Source organism: Mirounga leonina, unplaced genomic scaffold (assembly GCF_011800145.1).
Source record: "Mirounga leonina isolate KUSES-001 unplaced genomic scaffold, KU_Mleo_1.0 Mir_169, whole genome shotgun sequence".
In the NCBI taxonomy this organism is placed as follows: Eukaryota; Metazoa; Chordata; class Mammalia; order Carnivora; family Phocidae; genus Mirounga; species Mirounga leonina.
The window spans coordinates 947,013-969,081 of record NW_023270431.1 but is presented as its reverse complement, the minus strand read 5'-3'; the positions used below and the strand labels follow the sequence as shown (position 1 = coordinate 969,081).

At 36.1% G+C, this 22,069-nt stretch overlaps 1 long non-coding RNA gene across 1 annotated transcript; it reads left to right on the top strand.

The window, feature by feature from the left end:
- Positions 1-920: 920 nt before the first annotated feature.
- LOC118017402 lies at positions 921-21,562 on the top strand. Its single transcript, XR_004681141.1, has 5 exons — positions 921-1,180; positions 2,225-2,303; positions 2,383-2,522; positions 3,368-3,420; positions 21,542-21,562. It is a non-coding gene; the product is annotated as an uncharacterized LOC118017402 (long non-coding RNA).
- Positions 21,563-22,069: the final 507 nt, after the last annotated feature.

Below are 22,069 nucleotides of genomic sequence, written 5' to 3'. Positions count from 1 at the left end.
AATTCTTATGATCATACTTTCAGGCCTTAAAGGTCCAAGTTCAAAGTCTGAGCTGACTTGGTATGAAAACCTTTTGTTGATGAGGGTTAGATAATGATCTTTCTTTCCTCCTGGCTTCACAGATAAATGCCTGACTGTGTTTGTTTTGATCTGTATTAGATGGTTTACTCAGTTGATATGAAGAAGAACGAGTTCCAGATAGCATTCAGGACCTGTGTTTAGAAACAAACAGACCTTGACAGTAGCTAGCAATTTTCATCATTAATGTTTATATTTGAGCACATATGTGTATATTTAATAATAATATAATTACAATAAATATGTTATATTTTAATAATTTATAATTTAGTAATTATGATTTAATACTAATTATTCTTATAACTATAATAAATTGTAAAATTTAATAATTACATTATTATAATTTTTCTGTCATTTCCAATTGGCTGTTAAGTTTATCCAGGTACTTCCTCATTTAATATATTTTACTTTTTGGTTCTAGATATTCCATTTTATTCTTTTGTAGATTTTCACTTTCTCTGCTATAATGTTCCCTCATTCATTGATTATGTCTGTATTTTTTTCCTTAAGTCCTTGCGCATTTTCATAATAGGTGTTTAAAATGCTCGTCTGCTATTCTAACATCTGGGTCATTCAGGTGAGGGGTTGGTCTATTGTCTACTTTTTGCCCTGAGAGACTCTGGATTTTGTAACCTTCTTGAAGAGTGCTGATTTTTGTCCTAGCAGGTAGTTAGTTAATTTTGTCCTAGCAGGTAGTTAGTTAAGTTAGTTAGGGTTTTAACTCTAAACTCTGTCTGCCCTGAAATGAGCCGCAACTGAAACTGCTTCATTCTTTTAGCCTTCCCAGGTGTTGCTTTTGACACAAAACCTTGAAGTTCCTGTTGGAAGAGGCCATCAAAAGGACATGACCGCTGGTTAACCTGAGAGCTGGACCCCTGCAATGGGAGGCTCCTCACCCCCTCCCTTGCCCGTGGAATGTAGGTCTCCCTTACTTTTCCCCACACTAGGAGCCACCTCAAGGACAAAGCCTTGAGAGAGGAATGTGTTGAGATCTTCCGGAAGATATAAGTGACTGGACCGCATTACAGCTTCTATATAAACTCAACATTCTGGCACATGGTGCCCGCATCTACTCCTCTTGCGGCGACCCAAGAAAAGCCTAGTAAGTTCCCTTACTTTTTAAACCTGCCACCTACCAATCTGGAGTGTCTGCCACTTTCTTTGGTCTCTCTCTGCCTTCCATCTGCTGGCCAGTTTATGATTTCACCAGGGGAGCTCCTGACATTGCAAACCAACAGTTCCCCATCTCCCACCCAGGCTATATCCAAGGATCAGCCAAGATTTTTGGTGGGAGCTTATACGCAGTTTTGAGGACCTTTTGCTTTGTGGACTTTAGCTTTGTTTTTTTTCCCCCTCTCAGTGTTCAGCCAGTTAGCAGCCCAAACTCGATGCTCTGACTTTTGCAGTCAGCAGGTCTGAGCCTTGGCTTAAGCGTCAGCATCCTTCACCCCCTCCCCCAGGTGTTACCTGGACATCCTCAGTGAAAAGCTAGTAAACAAGGACTCTACCTGGCGCAGCTCGTTTCCTTCATGAGAGAGTCACATGCCCTCCAGTTTCTTCCTGCTCTTGCTTGCTCTCCAGGGTCTCCTCAGAGTTACTTTTTATACTTTGTGCAGAGTTCTGAATAGTTACCTGTCCATGGGTCCAATCAATATAGTAAGGGACTCTATCATGCTCATAGAATAAATTTAATTATGATGGTTCATATTATCCTTCATCCTTGAAAAGGAAATCTGAAACAAAGAGAATAAAAGAGCTTACACTCTCTGAGATTGCAGAATTTATTATTAGAGGAGACATAGAATTAACCCTGTGGAAATACTCTGCTCTCTCTGAGAGGATGTGATTTTATTGTAGACTGGTATGTAAATTGAAATTTAATTATTTGATCAGTTTTATTAACATAAAAATAATTAAATATTTTATTAAAGGTAAGGAAGAAACAATCAAGCTAATAAGTATTTACTAAACACATACTTGGTCCTTAAAAAAAAAAAAATCACATTCCAGTTCATAAAGAGAATACAGAAGGTTCCTCATCTTTCTAGGTCCTTTTTATCATTAAAAAAAATAAATAAATAACTCAAGATTTTCGGAAGATGGAAGCAGTGGCCTAAATTTCAGCTCTCCCTGAATCTTTCCACAGATAGAGAGAAAACCAGCTGAAAAGTGTGGCAATCTGAAAATAGCAAAGCTGGAGGGATTTCTCTGGATCTGATTTACTGGTTAGTGGATGGCGACCACTGTTAGGTCTGGACCCCAAGAATCCTTCCTTGGTAATAAAAGATGGAAGCTTTCTTCCAGGTCAAAGTCTTGAACCAGGAGAAAATTCTGGCAGTAGAATCAGTAGACTCCAAACCAAACAAGAAAATGACAACAAGTTCAAAAGGAAAATGTTGATCCAGATCTCAGGAAATGGCAAACTTTCTGGAAAGGGCCAGATGGTAAGTTTCCAAGCTTGCCTGTGGGCCCTATATAGTCTCTGTTGGATCATCCTCCTTCTTCCCTCACTCCCTCCCTTTATGTCTCCCTCTGCCCCACCCTCCACCCCTCCTCCCTCCTTTCCTTTCTTCCTTCCTTTTTTCTTTTCTATTTTTTTAAACAATATTTTAAAAACGTGAAAAACATTCTTAACTTGAGGGTAGTACCAAACACAGGCCAGAGGTCCATATTTCATCCACCGGCTGTAGTTCGCCTCCCTTGATCTAGGTAAAAATAGGAAAGGAATGTGGAGGTAGCACACGTCAGAAAGCAGGACTCCATGTTGTTTCAATCACTTTGTGAAAACAACAAAAGAGGGAGCTCTAGAGCCATGAAGTTGGCTCATCCCTTCTTTCAAAAAGGACCTGAAAGCTCATTTTACTTAAAACTGAGCAATAGAAAAAGTGAGTTGAGTCTCATACCAATTTAATATTGGAAAAAAGACAGTAAGGAGCAGCAGAACATCCCTACAGATTAGGAAAACACTCCAGAGGCATGCCCATCAAGAAATGAAAACTGACCTAATATTTTAAAACAAAATGCATTAGGAATATAGCAGAGAATGTGGATAAACAACATAAACTAGAATGACGGAAATGCAGAAATACACAACTCCAAAAAAACTGTTAACGAAGTGTTTTTTTTTTTTTAAATACATATGTATAGACTTAAATGCTGATTCCAACTTTCCAATGTGGGCGTAAGAAAGTACCTTCCCTCTCCAGTCTCTTATGTCTTAGGGAAGATCTCTGGTTTTGTAAAAGATGGAACCTAATACTGCCCTAAACTCTGTTCCTTCTCTTTTCAGGTATTTTGCTTAAAAGACAATCTTACCTTCTTTGAAGCCCTCCCGTGACTGAAGTAAGTATTAACATGGTAGGAATTCATTTTGTGGGGAATTTTATTTAATAGGTCATGATAACGGAAATAATATTTAAAATTTCAGAAGTTAGAGTAAATAAGCAAATTATATGGGCGAGGTGTTTTTAACAAGCAAATCGTATGGTTGGGAATGGATATTATTTTTTTACTTCATTGTTTTGGTCAAATCTCAGGGGGTGATTAAATCTACTGAAATATATCAAATTTATCATTTATCTGAAAGATGACCTTTCCTAAGCTACCTAGTGCACTTAATGCATTATATGAATGTATACCATTTCGGGAGGAGAGGATTTCCATTTTTCTAATATTACCCTTCTTGCAATCAATGCTATTCTCAAGAGGATTTTCTTTTTTTTCATGGACTAGATGTTCTTTGTAAATTCTCAACATGACCTAATATAAAAATCAATACATCTTTAGGTAAGTTCATTTCTATTATTAGATCTCACTGTAGCTTCACACTAACGTGTTTCGAAATATAAACAGCACCCTACCACAGGGCATGGCTTTTTCCCCAGTAATGCATTAAATTTCATTATGGTAAAAACCATTATTACAACAGTAAAATCCACCACAGGTTTAAAAAAGTCTCTCAGCTCCAGCCGATTGCCAACAATGTTTATGCTTTAATGTGTTCATTACAATATTAGTCTTAATTAAGTTAGAAAGTGCTTTGGCTGGGCTATTTCTCTATTCATGATGTCCCCCCCTGAAAATGGAGCATAGATTTTTCTAGCTTAGCAAGGACTAAAGGAAACATTTACGTTGACACTGAGTGAACAGCTTCTCTGGAAGCCCACAGCACAAAGAGGAAAGCAAAGCCGTACACACAGCATTGCTAACAGGATAAATTAGCATGAGCGATTTATTTCATGGAGTAACAAAACGATGGTTAATTCTGTATTTTGCATATTCATGAAGGAACCTACTCAAATTAAAGAAAAGGTGCCAAGAGAAGTCCTGGGGCACTGAAGGTCTGTTTTATTTTAGTCCAATCCTGACTGAGGAGGTGATTAATTATCCTGCAACTTGGTTTTTCTAGCCATAATAATTAGAACATTCCAGCACAAAGAAAGAATTCAGACAATCTTTGAAGTGGTTGCAGAAGGATTTGCCTTGGACTATAATTTTTCTAGAATCTAGAGTGCACAGGACACGTCAGTGGTTGCATTTTCTATTGATCTTCCTGTCCCGTGCAAGCACTTTCCATAATTCTCACATGTATGTGAAGCTGTGTGGCTTTCTATTAATCACCCAAATTTTTCATTATCCATTAAAAAAATTTCACTTTCATGTTCTAGACTTATTAATTATGTACTTGATTGAAATACCCATCTTATGTTTTTCAAGTTTAGCATGGCAAGAGGAGAGATACTTTGGAAGCAAAACCCTTATTATACACATTCAGGAGAGGTGTGAGTCAGCAATTTTGCAGAAATTCTTTGGGCCTGATCCCATGCCAGTCAGAGAGGTGCTCTCATGAAGAGTTGGAAAGTGTTGTGAAGGCAGTTATGGGACACAATGGGGGAAATAAATCTTCAAAGCTTTATGGTAAAATTTCAATACTTTGAAGTATTTCCAGAACATTAGACATGCACAAAATAACTACATATAAAAATGGTCTTTAAAGACAAGTAAGTCATTCTTGGGTTGTCCACCAATTTGGATGATAAGAGCTCCCATGTCCTTTGATTAGCACTAATTACAGTTTTATGCCACTGTTGAAAATATAGTATGTTTTTTTCATTAGTGTCTTGTTAAAATTTTGTAAAATCATCTTGAATCTTAAAAGCACACATATACAAAATATGCCTTAAATTTTCCATTGCTGGATACAATAAACAGCTTTTTAACGTTTCATATCCTGTTGCTTCAGGGAAAAGCATTGTGAAAATCATAATCCTAATGTTAATCACTCATGGGAGATGTGATGCAATATTTTTTGTCCTTTTTTATCCAATATATTTATCCTATTTTTATTAAAAAAATAAAATATTTTTATTTAAACATGACTGCTTAAAATAAGGAAGAAAATCTCCATGGCTATCATAGGAGTATGGTGAGTATCCTCATGAGGAAGTGGAGTGAAAACGGAGGGAAGCTTTTTCAATATCTTCAAGACCACTTTGTTTTAAGGCTTCTTTCTCTGAGGAGTAGTGGAGATTCCAATGACTGGAATCTTCTTGTATTCTTTTTCAGCTTTGCATCACAATGGGCTAGCAAATTTTCCAATGTGATACAATTTGTCTTGATCCTCATGAACAAATAAATGAGAAATAGCAAAGATTAGTGAAATCTATTACAAATTTGTATAGAGCATAAAAGTTTGAGGACTATAGCCATCCGATGAGAGACCTAGATGCCACAAGAGCTTTAGTAGCTATCTACTTGAGCTACTGGAGTTTTTATTAAGTGGAAAGAAGATAGGAGAAGACATCAGGAACTCAATGATTTTAATCATAATCTGCCAGTTATCAGTGACATGACCTTGGGAAAGACCCTCAACATTTCTGGGTCTCTGTTACATGAAAGGTCAAATAAGGTTTCTCAGGCAACTTTCCATTATAACACTCAGTGAGCGGTGTTTATTTGTAATATTGTTAGAAGATTTGTATATTTTAATTCATAAGGAAAAATCACATTCACCTAAGGATATGTATAAAGAGATATAGGGGCGCCTGGGTGGCTCAGTCGTTAAGCGTCTGCCTTCGGCTCAGGTCATGATCCCAGGGTCCTGGGATCGAGCCCCACATCGGGCTCCCTGCTGGGTGGGAAGCCTGCTTCTCCCTCTCCCACTCCCCCTGCTTGTGTTCCCTCTCTGGCTGTGTCTCTGTCAAATAAATAAAATATTAAAAAAAAAAAAAAAAGAGATATAGACACAGCATGAAACAATCCTAGAGAGGCCATTTCTCTCCATGTTTCTTCTGGACTCTACAGATATATTTGAGACAGTCAGGAGAGGAGAATAAGAAGAAAATTAGTGCTGTTCAGTTACATGTCTTTCAGTGTCAAAGAATTATTTAACATTTTAAGGTATTTCCCATCAAGATTCTTGACTGGTCATGGAACATTATTAAATTCATCATTTTTTCCCCATAAAAACATTGACTTTTATGCTAATAAATGTCTTCGTTCCATTCCTGGACAAAAATCTTAGTTCTTCAATTACAGGCTTTTTCTAAGTCTGTTTTGTAATTGCAGTAAGGCATCTCTGAGGATTTATCTCTGCTGATGCATGCCGGCAGTATGTGGCCTTTTCTTGAACCCGTCAGAATTGTGACTTTTCTTTGAACTCGCGGCTGCTTGGTGCTACTGACCCTGTTGCTCGTTTATAACTTGGGTGCCATTTATCACTCCCAGACTTACAGATATTGTTGTGGAAAGAGACTGAATGCAATCACTCATGCCATTGCCTCTTTCTAGTGGTGCCTTGCAGCTTCCTTCCTTACAGGGTAACGGATAGGGAGAGATTAGTGACAAAGCTGTAATTCCATTGAGGGATTGTGATGTAACTATATCATAAACCATGAAGTGAGGCTCTAGAGGTTTGAGATCACGACTGCTGAGATTAAGTTATAGCAGCCACAGTCAATCTCTGTCAATATGTGTTTTGTGATGGTTTGTAATCTGCCTGTAAAATATTAGCTACCTGTAGAAAATACCCTCCCCCTCCCCCAGTATTGACTTTATTATATAGCTTCTGCAATTTCAGAGCTTAAAAGAAATATTGATTTTTATTTTTATAAATACATATAGACATTTTGGAGACCATTTAGAAAACTTGTTCTTTGATCTGGTAATTAAAATTGAGGTATAATCAACATAGCATTAAATTACTTTCAGGTGTACAATGTAATGAGTCGATACACATGATTACACATGCTTTAAATCTGTGAAACTTTTTGATGGTTTCTCATACAACTCTTTTTTTTTTTTTTTTAAGATTTTATTTATTTATTTGACAGAGAGAGACACAGCGAGAGAGGGAACACAAGCGGGGGAGTGGGAGAGGGAGAAGCAGGCTTCCCGCTGAGCAGGGAGCCGGATGCGGGGCTCGATCCCAGGACCCTGGGATCATGACCTGAGCCGAAGGCAGACGCTTAACGACTGAGCCACCCAGGCGCCCCTCTCATACAACTCTTGAAATATTTAGGTTTTAATACTTCGAAGTTGAACTTTTTATGCATTTGTGAAATTTAAAAAGATAATTTATTGAGGTTAAAATTCACATAATCTAAACGGAAACATTCTAAAGGAAGTAATTCACTGTCATTTAGCATACTGATTATGTTGTGCAACCCCAAGGTAAAACTCTGAACCCATGGACGGTCTCCCCCACTTCTCCCATCCTATAGTCCTGCGTGTGAAATTTTCAAAGTACAAATAAATCCAGTGACTTGATATTTTACTTATTCAACACTTAGAAGGCATTAAAGCCATTATTTTTTAGTTATCCATACATATTATTTTAGTTAACTTGTGCCTTTAGCAGCACTTTTGTAAGTTATTTTTGGGGAGGAGGTGGTCCAGGTAACACAAGTTTGTGAGGATACTAGTAAATATTACATTTAAGTGTGCAAAGAAACTGGTTAAGCTAGTTTATGCAGATTTCTTTTTCCCTGCAAGATTTTTCAGAAACCTTTTGGATGTTCATAAACTCTGCTTCTCTTTAGTTTAGAGCCAAAGCATACAGCGTTTCCTGAATTATTCGCATAATTTTTCCTGGAGCATTCTGAGTGGGCTGTTGAGACCCATTCCATGTCAAACAATGATCTAGGCCTAATTATGACATTATTGGAGGACATTATCAAAAAATAGGGAGGTCTTTAGTAAAAGGATTTAAAAAATATGAATCTAACTTTTAAAACTCATCCTGACATCATACTCTTAGAAAGAGCAAAAGGCTGAGATTCAAGGTGTTTTGGAATTTTGTCTAGTAAGTAAAAATAGCAGTTAACATTTTAAAAGCATTTTTAAGTATTATCTGTATTTCTGTCAATAATCCTGAAAGCTAGGTATCATTGTCCTAATCTTATAGATGGATAATCAAATAGATGGATAAATTGTTTAACTTTAGTCACATTAAAATAACTTCCTTTGGGATTAAATGATTTGTCCAGTATCTCACACTAACGAATGGTGGAGTAATGATTTAAGTTCAGATTCCTGGAATTACCAATCCTACAGTCCTGCCTTTTACTTTGCAGCATTGCTGTGGAAACATGAGCTTGGGACTCTAGTTTTCTGGGCCTTAATTTTTGTATTTATAAAAGTGAGGAAACTAGATGATCTTTAAGGTCTGGTCTAGCTTTAAAATTCTGTTGCTTAAATCCTGTACTATTTCCTAGCTTGTCTAAAGGGTTTAGTTAAAAAAAAAAAAAAAGAAAAAAAAAGAAAAATTTTATATCCCTATTTCAGGAATCCCAAGATCTCAATAAAAATGTTAAAATACTTTCCCATATAAATGAACAATTATGACAGCTGACCTTTATACAAACCTCCCAGAACTCAGAATGAGTTATAGGATCAAGGGAGGATCTCTGCTCTGCTTTTATAAATATAGTTAAGACCAATGTAAATACATGACTTGCCTTGAACACTAGGGTTTCTTCATAGGAACATAGAAACATAGATTGAGCTTGCAAAGAGGTTATGTGTATGTTTGCCTTTCCCTGGCCATCCTTGTTCATCAAATAAAGGAGTCAATTTTAGAGGCTGGGTCTGAATCCAGGTGGGAGGAGAGAGAATGTCAAAATAGATCCACCACCTTCAAATCAGCTTATTTGTCATTCGATTAGAGGAAACGATTAGAGTGAATAGATTTGGTCAAACCTCAAATGACTAAATGGATTTTATTTTCTTTCCCCAACTTTAAAATATTTTTGCCCATTCACAAATATCAGTGTTTCTCCCCCTTTTCTACTCATAGGCACCTTAGAAAAAAATTCTCAAGTTTCCCTTCTCTTTAATTGAATTAAATAAACCTTCTTAAAAATCACAGAATCGTATGCATAGTGCCACTTACAAAGATTTCATAAGCGTTCTTTTCTGTGTTTGTATTATTTACTACCATGATAATACAAAATATTTTTTGTTTGCTTTATAAAATTTCAAACATATATCATACTAAATATGGTTTTCAAACTACATATCTCTCATTCCCTCAACTTTCCCCCTAATATTCTGGTATCTTCCCTCAACTTTGTTCTGTTAGGAATCACTGGTTGAGTGAACCTCTATGCAGGATAGGAAGTAAATTTCTGTTCTCACTTCATTTTCATAAGGAAGACTCCTCTCCATTTTTAGATGAGGAAACTAGTAAATATCTACATAGAAGAAAGCTATTTGGTAATATTTTGGGAAAAAATCGAAGTTTCCTAAATCCTCTTTTTCCCTAATCCCCTCTTCACCTTTTGATACTTAAGTCATTTTCTTTCAATTGTTTTTTTTTCAATTATTAACAAGAGTAAGCCAACTGAATTTTCTTTTCTTTTCTTTTTTTAAAGATTTTATTTATTTATTGGACAGAGAGAGAGCAAGAGAGGGGACACAAGCAGGGGGAACGGGAAAGGGAGAAGCAGACTTCCTGCAGAGCAGGGAGAATGATGTGGGGCTCGATCCAAGGACCCCGGGATCATGACCTGAGCCGAAGGCAGATGCTTAACGACTGAGCCACCCAGGCGCCCCCCAGCTGAATTTTCATTGTCAGTTTCTGTGCATATCGTAAAAGCAGTCTTCCAAAATCACTTTTGTGGACTTCATGAAACCACACATTTTTTACAAAATTTGTCATTTCACTTAGCAATCAGTATCCACTGTCAGATTGTCATGACTCCTGACAAGGAACTGATAGACTGGTTCCATTAAGGGGCTGGTGTGATGGGTAGGAATGAAAGTTAGCATCATGTGGGAAAGACAGTTTTGAGTGGAGTCTAATTTGTTAAGCCTTGATATATTTATTTAGGTTTTTTGGCTTTATGACAGTCTTGGGTCAGAAAATAAATATCCAGATGTCACAAACACCTTTTAAACCACAGATTCTTCTGGAAAATAACTTTGTGGATATGATATAGTTTATTCTTCATATCTGAATATTTCTAATGAAATTGCCTCTCTTCTTGGATATCTCACCACCGTCCAGATTAAGCCAGATTAAGCATTGGATTCCATGTATGTGCCCACCTAAATTTATCCCTCATTCATCCCCAAAAAGAGAGGCATCAGAAGTGAGTAGACAGGGTCACTGATAACTAGTTCTTGAATATATCCTAGGGTTCACAGCTTACTAACCATAGAATATGTCAAACCCTTCATCTAGGTCATCCCGGATATTGACCTTCCTGCCTGTGGACAGGAGGGTACCATAGCTCAGCAGCACCTGGAGGTCAGTAAAACCCTCTTAGGGACACGTAGCTGGTTCTGACAGAGGGAATGGATCTATGCAAGGACTCATAAAATCTGAATGATTTATCCAAAGTAAACACTAGGATATTGCTCCCTTTGGTCCTTTCTATGTGGTGGAGGCATATAACAAACTATCCTCGCTTTGCACTAGAGGATGTTCATGGAAATTGTCAGACTTATTTCATTGTCAAAAAGATTGATTTTTCCCATACGAACAATTGTAATGGGTCGTAGGTGCTGCATTTCTGACCAGGGACCCAATGTAAACCTGATCCCAGCAAAACGTACACGACCTACATCTACAATAATTTAAACTTCCAAATCTTGCTTGAAATTGTAGAATAGGGAAAATATACTGAACATGCCAGTTATATAAATAAAACTTTTATTATAGATTTGACTAAAAATGTATAGCTAGTCGTGATAAACACTTACTAAATGGCTGTTTTATTTGCTTTCTTAGAAATTAGAAAGTATTCTTTGATATGATTTGTTTTTTTCAGCTGGCTTTAAAAGCTGTCCGGGGAAATTTGAATCAATGTCTTATTTTTCTTTCCACACTTTTTTTTTTTTTTTTTTTTTCTGTAGCAAGCAGATGTGTTTTGCAGGAATAATCTACAGTTTCTTTTATTTTGCCAAGCCAGTGTATCATTAAATATTGAGTGAGACTTCCAAGGGTGTGAAAATTGAATAAGCATCATGGTGAAATTTACCCAAAGCAGTCAGTTGATGCACAGTAAGGGCCTCATACAAGAATATTCAGGGAAAGTCCTTTGAAACAAATAAACACATTTTTGTGCTTCTTAGTAGTGGCAGCGTCAGCTTTGTTTATGGCATGTTCAGGTCCCCAGAGCCCTCTCTGGAGATGGGTGATTTACGGAGGCTACTGGGATAATGCCTCTCTGTAGGCCTGGGCATCCTACCCCCTCCTGCTCCTTGCAGTTGAGTACCTTGGCACCAGCTCCATATTTACTCCCTTCCCATCTTAGAGTGGACAACAAAGTGTTCTCTGTGATGGACTCTCATGAGCCAGAGGCATTCTGCTCATCTCTCCTGGCCCTTGACCACCATACCCTCCCTAAAATATAAGCATACTTCTTGTCCAGCCCAAGGACTTGTCTCGTTCAGCAGAACACACTCATTCTCAAGAAAGGATTGGCGCACAATAAATGCAGTGGGGAGTATGAGGTAGCTTCCAAGATCATTTTACATATTAAACCACTGAAGTGTAAAAAGAAGTGTGAAATTAGTAGACTGGTGTGAAGGATAGAACACCAGACTAGAATTCAGGAAAGGTGTGCTAGTGATAGTCCTGCCCCCGATTTGCTGTATATCTTTGGGAAAGTATTTAAACTCACTGCATTTCATTTTCCTTATCTATAAAGTGGATCAAATTTAACTTCCATGATTGTATGTTGATAGATGGGATTTGCCTTCGTTCCCTTGTGCTGTATCTCACTGGCCAAACATAAAGACTAGATGAAGTATATGTGAGTATTAATTTAGACATTCTCTTCTTAGCTACCTTATTAAACTCTGTCTTATTTATATCAGTTGTGTTAGTTAGGGTTCTCCAGAGAAACAAGAATCAATATAACAAATCTTTCTCTATATAGATAGATACATGTTTAGGTGTATATGTATATACATACACACACACACACATATATAATTATATATATGTATATATATATATACATACACACACATATATAATTATATATGTATATATATACACACACACACATATATATAATTATATATATGTATATATATACATACACACATATATATAATTATATATATGTGTGTGTGTGTATATATATATATGTATATACATATACACCTAAACATGTATCTATCTATATAGAGAAATATCTATATAGAATATGTCAAACCTTTCATCTAGGTCATCCCGGATATTGACCTTCCTGCCTGTGGACAGGAGGGTACTATAGCTCAGCAGCACCTGGAGGTCAGTAAAACCCTCTTAGGGACACGTAGCTGGTTCTGACAGAGGGAATGGATCTATGCAAGGACTCATAAAATCTGAATGATTTATCCAAAGTAAACATATATATATAATTCACATTTATTATATTATATGATATATTATATTATTCACATATATATAATTATATATATGTGTGTGTATATAGATAGATAGATAGATAGATAGATAGATAGATAGATAGATAGCTATCTCTCTGTATATAGAGAGATTTGTTATAAGAAATTGGCTAAAAAAAAAAAAAAAGAAATTGGCTCATATGATAGTGGAGGCTGAGAAATCCCAAGATCTGCAGTCAGAAGGCTACTAAAGACCCAGCAGAACCTTTAGTGTAGTTCTAGTCTAAGTCGGAAGGACTAAGAACCAGGAAATTGATTGATAGACTCAGAAACTGATGAAGGGACAATGTTTCAGTTTGAGTTTGGAGGCAGAAAAAGGCTAATGATCCACCTCAAACTGTCAGGCAGGAGGAGTTGCCTCTTTCTCATGGGAGGGTCAACATTTTTTTCTCTTCAGGCCTTCAGCAGATTGGATGGGGCCCATTCAAGCAGGGGAGAGTAATCAATCTGCTTTACTCAGTCTACTGATTCAAATGTTAATCTCCAAATCCAAAAACACTACCACAGACACACCCAGAATAGTGTTTGACAAATATCTATGGCCCAGTCAAGTTGACACATAAAATTAACCATCATATTAACCAAAAAAGAAACCATATGTGTAGTGTGCATTTGTTCCTAATCTTTTGGATTTGATGTTGATACCTATTTTTCTAAGAGGCTTTAGAAATGTTTGAGAAACTAAAGACATCGGAATCATATAGTCTCTGCAAAAGTCCATCCAACTCCTTGAGTATTTGACTTTAATAAGACCCCTTATGAGGAGAGGATGGCCTCCCTTTTCTTTGATATTTACCGCAAAGAGTGGATATTAGAAGCTTATTAGAAGTAGATACAATTTTCTCTTGATAAAGATCTCTCATCCATGATGTCATTTAAGCTTTCTTGAAACTCTTGATTTTAATGTTTATCACCTTCCAGGTTGATGAAACCCACTGAATAAAAACGTGCATTCGTTTTCCAAAAAAGCCTCCTTCAAGTTTCCTTTTTGGTACCATGGACTTGAAAACAAACATGTCCTTCATGGTTTCATATGTTTCAAATATATTCTTCACATGGTCTTTACCTTTACAACCCCAATATCTTAAAGTGCTTTTATTCTATTTTCACCTAGAAATTTGTATGTCACATGGCTTGTTTTAATTGTCCTCAAGTTATAATGACCACAATTGTTACTGTACATGAGTAGGTAGAAGTTGGGAAACAAGAATGTTGGATAACTAACTAGAAGAGAAAGATGGTGATGTCAGGGTCAGAGGTTAGTGCCATGGGGCTTTGAACTTTTGCACAAATGCTTGCCCACAGTCTTCCCTACCTCATGAACACTGATTTTCTAAGAGTTAGCATTAATATTCATATACCTTGTGATGCCTTCCTTGAGCTTACCTAGCATGATTTGGTTTTCTTTTCCATTTTTCCATTCCATAAATGCGTATTTACTATGAGGGAAAAGATAGTTCAGTTGCAATTAGTTATGATTTGAGTCTTTTTCTACTCATTGCAGTCATTAGAGCATTTTTAGGATAAAGCTAGGGGGAGACATTTAGCTATTATATGGAAATACTTTTTGGACGCTTTGGTCTAACAAGTAAGACATTGTAGATAAATTGAGACATTTATATTTAAAAATGGGAGAAAATTCACATAAAAATAATGAAATATGCAAACAAAAGCAAAAAAGGGAAATAATTAATTAAATACACTAAAATTACCTAAAATTATCTTGACAATGAGAAGCAAATTGTAACAAAACATATTCAAATCATACTTAAAGTAGTAACTTTGTAAAAGAGGGAGATATTTTCCAGGGCAAGGGAATGAATAGCTACAGATTCATTAGATAATCAAATTAATGAAAATGAATGAGTCATATGAGCCCACTGGAAAAAGACTTAAATTTATTGCTAATTGGACATCATTATTGACTGATGAAGACAACATGAAACACCTAAAGACATCAAAGCAATGAAGATGTTTGTGACAAACTGGCTGATACATGTTGTCAACTCAATGTGAGATGGTCCATGTACGTTTGCATACTTAAATGCCTGAAATCTTATTTGTATGAGAGAAACTTGATAAGACTTTCCAAATTGGATAACAATCCTAAACATTTTTATTGCATTACCAATAACAAGTTGTGAAGATATAAGTTTTCTCAACTATCAATATGGAAATAATTTCAATAACTTATATTGGAGAAAAGACTGATCTTGATACTAGAATTAGCTGATCTTGTAAAATTTGTAGTATTTTCAGCTTTTTAAAAATTTTGCAGTTTTTTTTAAATTTTTTTTTAAAGATTTTTGTTTATTTATTTATTTGACAGAGAGAGACACAGCGAGAAAGAGAATGCAAGCAGGGGGAGTGGGAGAGGGAGAAGCAGTCTTCCTGCGGAGCAGGGAGCCATATGTGGGGCTCGATCCCAGGGCCCTGGGATCATGACCTGAGCCGAAGACAGACGCTTAACGACTGAGCCACCCAGGCGCCCCAGAAATTTTGCAGTTTTTCAATATTTATTTTCTCATTCTAAATGTTCACATACATACTTACTTTTATATTTGTAAGTTTATATTCTCTTTCATAAAAAAGGTCCCTCAAATAGAGTAAGCTTCAGGCCCTACAAAACCTGGATTATCCTGCATAGCAGACTTTTCATACCCTGGTAAGCATTTATTTTAATTATTTTTGCTGTGTGTTAATTCTTTATGGAAGGAAGCAAGAATTTTGATCTTTAAAATTTGATACGCAATGGCAAAATTTGCTTGATAAAGGATTATAGGATGCCTATGTGTCCAACAGAGCATGGGGATGATCTAGAGAGATCCTTTCAAGGCAAGTCTAAGTCCTCTGCTTTCACGAGAGGAATGATTGAGCTATTTAGATGAAAGCTTTAAAGACTATAGTTTCAGGGATCATTTCTATAGTTCATTAGATGAAAACTTTATATGATAGTAATTCATCATTTTGAAAAATTTAGAAAATGTTGATTTGAGTGGTTTAGATTATTTAGATAAATCCTCCCATAAAAACATAGCTTTGTTTGGCTTACAGAAGACATTTTTAAAGATGTTTAATTTCATCCTTCCCCAGTGTGATTAAAAACATAAATTCTTTCTCAAAAGTAATAATGACTATTTTGAAAGTGAAGACAAATTTCTATCAGAAAAAGTCCTATCCCTCAACTTTCTTTTGACTTTGAGTACAAATTCCAAATAAATTCTAATAAGATTTTCCTTTAACTTAAGCATATGTTTAGATTGTGGATGCTATTAGTATTTTAATTGATTTTTCTACCTTTTGAATATATCTGGAATATACAATTAGGGTGAGTCAATACTTTTAGTTATGGAAAGTTAAAAAACAAAACAAACTAAAGAGAGCTCTGATTTTTGCTTTAGTGAAGGTGAGATATTTTCAAAGAGGAGAAAATTCAACTGCAAATAAATTTAGTTTATACCATATGCATAGCAAATAAGGTTTAGGAAAGGAATGATAAACTCAAATTAAACATGTTTGAACTCCATTCTTTTGACAGAATAATGATATTTTGTACTGCAATAACTAGTGAAGTATGAATTCATATCGAGATGTACAATGAAACTAAATACATAAATCTTGTTTCTTTAAGCTTAGACATGTGAATTGAACAAAATTTCTTTCAAATTTATTTTATTTAACAAGGTTATGTCTTTTTTCTTTATTTTTAAAAATACTGTTGTTTAGAGTATGCACTTAAAAGGATACTGAGTGATAGGTATTTTCTAGTTTGTTTATTTTTTTTTCAAAAATTATTGAAATAAAATATAAAAATGGGGGATTCAGGCAATATCTATTCCTTGAAAGCTTTAGGATTAGTTCTCACTTATCTATCTGGCCAGACTTAGATATGCTTCTGTCCTTTTAAATGAAACTTCTAATTTCCTAGCAGTCCAGTAGAGGATATGATGACTTTTAAATTCCTCCAAAGGAAAACATCCTAGAGAAGAAAAAAATTTGCTTCTTGAGTGCTTGAGTTTCAAGACTGGGGAATAGTGGAAATCTAAAAAAGCTTCTCAATGACCTTCTATGGAGATATTCCCATTTATACTCTTCAACTAGATTAAAAAAAAAAAAGAAAGAAAGAAAGAAGAGAAACATTCTTTCTTTCCCAGCCCCTAAAGCATTATCTCATACAAATCTCACTCACTGAATTGGTATTTATTGAAAGCCTAACACTATGAGTGCTAAACACCATTGTATATTATATAAGAATGTGAAGAAACATAAAAACATGTCTTGCCCTTGATTAACTCTTGGTCTAATTTGCAGTTAAATTATTATGATAAATGCTAATATTTAAGCAAGAATAGGGTGCTCTAGGCGGAAAGAGGAGTGCAATGACTTGGCTCTAGTGAATCAGGAAAGGGGTCATCAAGCAGACGGAGCACATGTTGTCATTAGGGTCATACGACTTTAGAACCAAAAGGGAATTTAGAGGTTGCAAATTTATAGATTAGGTACAAATTTAAAAGATTAAAGTGTCCAGTACAAAGTTGAAACTTTTTATTGATTTATTTGACAAATGAATATTGAATACCAACTATTTGCTCAGCATAGTTCTAGGCACTGTTATTTACACTGTTCAAAAACCCAACAAAAACAAGCTGATTGGATTAAGGTGACATGAAAGTATCCTGAACTGCCCTCTTCCCTGGGATATGCCAAATGGACAACAACATACAGATCAATTACCTATGAAAGAAATCCAGAAACTAGCTGAGTGACTCTTACACATTGGGCAAATGAGAAAATACCCACCTCAAAATGAGTAGAAATGCTGGAAGCACACTTTCACCATAAATCCTGTCCAGGCACAGAGCCTTCAAGAGACTCACGTTAGCTTTGAGGATACATATAGCCTGAAAGTGAGGGTATGGAAAAAGATATGCCATACAAATTGAAACCAAAAGAAAACAGGGCTAACTATACTTACATCAGACAAAATAGACTTTAAAACAAAGACTGTAATAAGAAACAAAAGTCATTATGTAATGATAAAGGGGCCAATTCATCAAAAGGATATAAAGTTAATAAATATGTATGCACCCAACATAGGAACACCAAAATATATAAAGCAAATATTAACAGAATTTAAGGGAGAAATAGACAGCAGTACAATAATGATAGGGGACTTGAATATCCCACTTTGAACAATGGATAAATCAATCAGGCAGAAAATTAGTAAGGAAACATTTGACCTAAACTACACATTAGGCAAGATGGACTTAACTGCCATTTATAGATTAGTCCATCCAACACTGGCAGGATATACATTATTCTCAAGTACACATGGAACATCCTCCAGGATAGATCAGATGTTAAGCCACAAAACAAGTCTTAGTAAATTTAAAAAGATTGAAATCATATCAAGTATCTCTCATCAAGCATCTCTCTTGACCACAATGGTATGAAACTAGAAATCCATTACAAGAAGAAAACTGGAAAAATTGCAAATAGGGGATTAAAAACAAGCTCCCAAACAACCAATGGGCCAAAGAAAAAATCAAAAGAGAAATCAAAAAATATCTCAAGACCAAGGAAAATGGAAACACAACATACCAAAACTTATGGGATGCAGTAAAAGCAGTTTGAAGAGGGAAGTTTGTAGAAATAAATGCCTACATCAAGAAAAAAGAAAGATCTTAAATCAATAATCTAACTTTACACCTTAAGAACTAGAAAAAGAAGAACAAACTAAGCCCAAAGTTATCAGAAGGGAGGGAATAAATAACTAAGGTAAGAGAGGACATAGTGGAGACTAAGAAGACAATAAAAAGCTCAGTGAAACTAAGAGATGGATTTCTGAAATGATACCCCCAAAATAGCAAATCTTATATGTAGAATCTTAAAAAAAAAAAAAAAAAAAAGTTGAACTCTTAGAAACAGAGTAGAAAAGTGGTTGCCAAGGGCTAAGGCAGGGAGTGGGGAGAGGCAAAGGGAGAGATGGGTAAAAGTATAAAAGCTTTCAGTTATGAGATGAATAAGTTCTGATGATCTAATGTCTCATATGGTGACCATAGTGTATAATGGAAATTTGCTAAGAGAGTAGAACTTATTTTTTTATTTTTTTAAAGATTTTATTTATTTATTTGAGACAGAGAGAATGAGAGACAGAGAGCATGAGAAGGAGGAGGGTCAGAGGGAGAAGCAGACTCCCTGCCGAGCAGGGAGCCCGATGCGGGACTCGATCCTGGGACTCCAGGATCATGACCTGAGCCGAAGGCAGTCGCTCAACCAACTGAACCACCCAGGCGCCCAGAGAGTAGAACTTAAATGTTCTCTCACACACACACAAAAAAGTGAGGTGATGGATTTTGTTAATTAACTTCTTGGGAAGAATCCTTTCAAATATACAACATATCAAACCATCATGTTGTACACTTTAAATATCTTACAATTTGTCAATTATACATCAATAAAGCTAAAAAAAAATATAGAACCTTAAAAAGAACCCAAACCCAAAACAAAACCAAATCAAAAATTTCTTCCCTGATGGAGTTTATATTCTCATGGGGGTGAGAATTCCACAACCAAACCTACAGTACATCAAATGGTGATAAGTTAATAATTGCCATGGATCAGTTAACCAGGAAAGGGGTATAGAGATTATGAGAGGTATTATCATTTTAGTAGTTTGGCCTGATAAGACCATTGAGCAAGACCTGAAGGAACTGAGAGACAAACCATTAGAAGTATCTGGGTGTATTAGGGGAGGGTTGCAAAAGCATCTCTAGCAAATAGAAGAGCCCAATATAAAGGCCATGACATGAGATCATATCATCTGTAGCTCCTAAGGACATCATGGAGACCAATGTGGCTGGAGAAGCATGCATGATGAGAAAGCACAGGAAATGAATTTAGAGAAGGAACAGGGAGTTAAAACACATGGGATCTTATCAACAATTGTAAATCTTTTGAATGCAGTTCTTAGTAAAACAGAATATAAATCTTTTGGGCAAGGGAAAGACAAAATATGACATGTATTTTAAAATTCTACCTCTGGCTTCTCTGTGGCCATAGACAGTAAGAGAAGAAAGGAGATTCTCTTAGAAAGCTATGGTAGTGACCCAGGTGAGAGAGAATGGTCTAGGGAGGAAGCAGTACAGATGGTCGAACTTGAACTCTGGGTCTGCTTGTAAGGTAGACTCTGACTCCACAGGGCTTGCTGGGTGAACAAATGTGTGTAAAAAAGAATGAGTGGTCCTAGATGGTTCACAGGTGTGGTGCCTGAAGAGCTAGAAAGATGGGGAAGACAAGATGGGGAAGCCAGTAGACAGAACACGTCTGAGCTAATAGCAAGAGTTTGTTGTCATACATAGTAAGTTTGAAATGCCTAATGGATAGTCAACTGAGATGTCAAGTAAGCTGCTGGGTATAAAAACACTGGGGAGGAGAAAAGAGTCGGAGATTTAAATTCATTGGTTCTCCATAGAGAGATGCTGTTTCAAGCTCTAAGAGTGATGGGGAACCAGAAAGGGAATGAGCACAGAGGTGCAAGGACTGAGTCCTGAGCATGAGCTGAAGCTGGTTGGAGAGGAGAGGCCAGCGAAGGGAATGGAGAAGGAAGAGCCACCAGGGAAACTTCATCCTGGAAGTGAGTGAAGAGTGTGTAACCAAGGGAGGGGCCATCAAATTCTGCCACAGCCCCCAAATGCTATGGAAGCCTGAGGACCAACTGTTTTATTTAAGATCATGCAAATTATTGGTAACTTTCCTACAAACAATTTCAAGGACGTGGCTGCACTGGGGAAATCACAAATGGAATAAGTTCCAGAGAAAATGAGGAAAGAAAGTGAAAACAGCCAGTATAAGTCCTATTTTGAAGAGTTTTGGTATCAAGAAAAATAGAAGTGAAGTGTTGGTGAGAAGGGGTTGTACTATATGCTGGTTAAAAGTTTTTAATTTTTTTAAAGATGGGACAAATGATGGTTTCTATGCTGCCCTGAATATTCAGTGGGGAAAAAATTACTGATGTTAGGAAAGGGGATAGTGACTCTTGGAAGATCTTTGATATGGTCTTAAGTTCCTCTCACTGGAATGTAAGAATGTAATTTTTGAGTTTCTTGACTGAATCAATTTTGAGTCTCTTGACTGAATTTTGAGTCTCTTAGCTGCTTCTTAATTAGTGGGATAAACGAAGCCAGTGGTTCTCAATCTTGTCTGCCCAGTTGAGTCACCTGGGGACTTAAATAATCAATGCCGGAGGCCCACCCCAGGGCAGATAAATGAGACCGATTCATCCCATGGTTTTCAAAAGATCCCTCCAGTTTCAGATCTAAAGATTTTCTTGCCTTGAGAACTACAGAAGTAGAGTAGCTAGAAAATAATTAATAATGAAGATAATAAAATGCACTAAGGCACAGACTTTTTTTTTTTTTTTTTTACCAAGTCTCAGCCTAGTGGAAGAAAAAAATAAGACCACTACTTCACTGAAATATCTGCAGTGTAGAAGATTCTGAATCATTTAATTTCAAAAGACAGTCTAATCTAAACATTTGTTTTCATGATGGCTGATTTCAAGATGATACTGGCTGAGTCCTGCAGATCAGAAGAGGGGATTTCTGAAGAAGTAACAGGCAAGTAAAAAGCCAAATCTTACGGATGGACTATTTTGCAGTAGGAAAATTGAAAGGGAAGATCTTAGAATGATTGAGAAAAAGTAGAAACAGATTCATATTATAAACGGGCTCCCATATGGAAAACTCTAAACTTCTAACTCTAAACAACTATGAAAATATAATGTTACTATAATTGTTGAGGATTAGCTACATTGCTTTGGGGATCTGAATTACAAAGTGTTTCTACCATGTTTGGTCATTTACCCTTTGGAAAGAGTGGTAAAACCTAAACTCAAACCTAAAACTTGGGCTTCCAAAAAGTCAGTACTTTTTGCGCAGTTGTTGAGTAATCTTATGAACTAAGTGCCAGTTAAAGAAATAAAAATTTATAAATTATAAAAATAGTTAAAAAGCTCTTGACTTCTCAGAGTTACTGAATGAAATGGATTGTTATTCTGTTTTTTTTTTCTCTTGGTGGGGGGAGGGGGAGA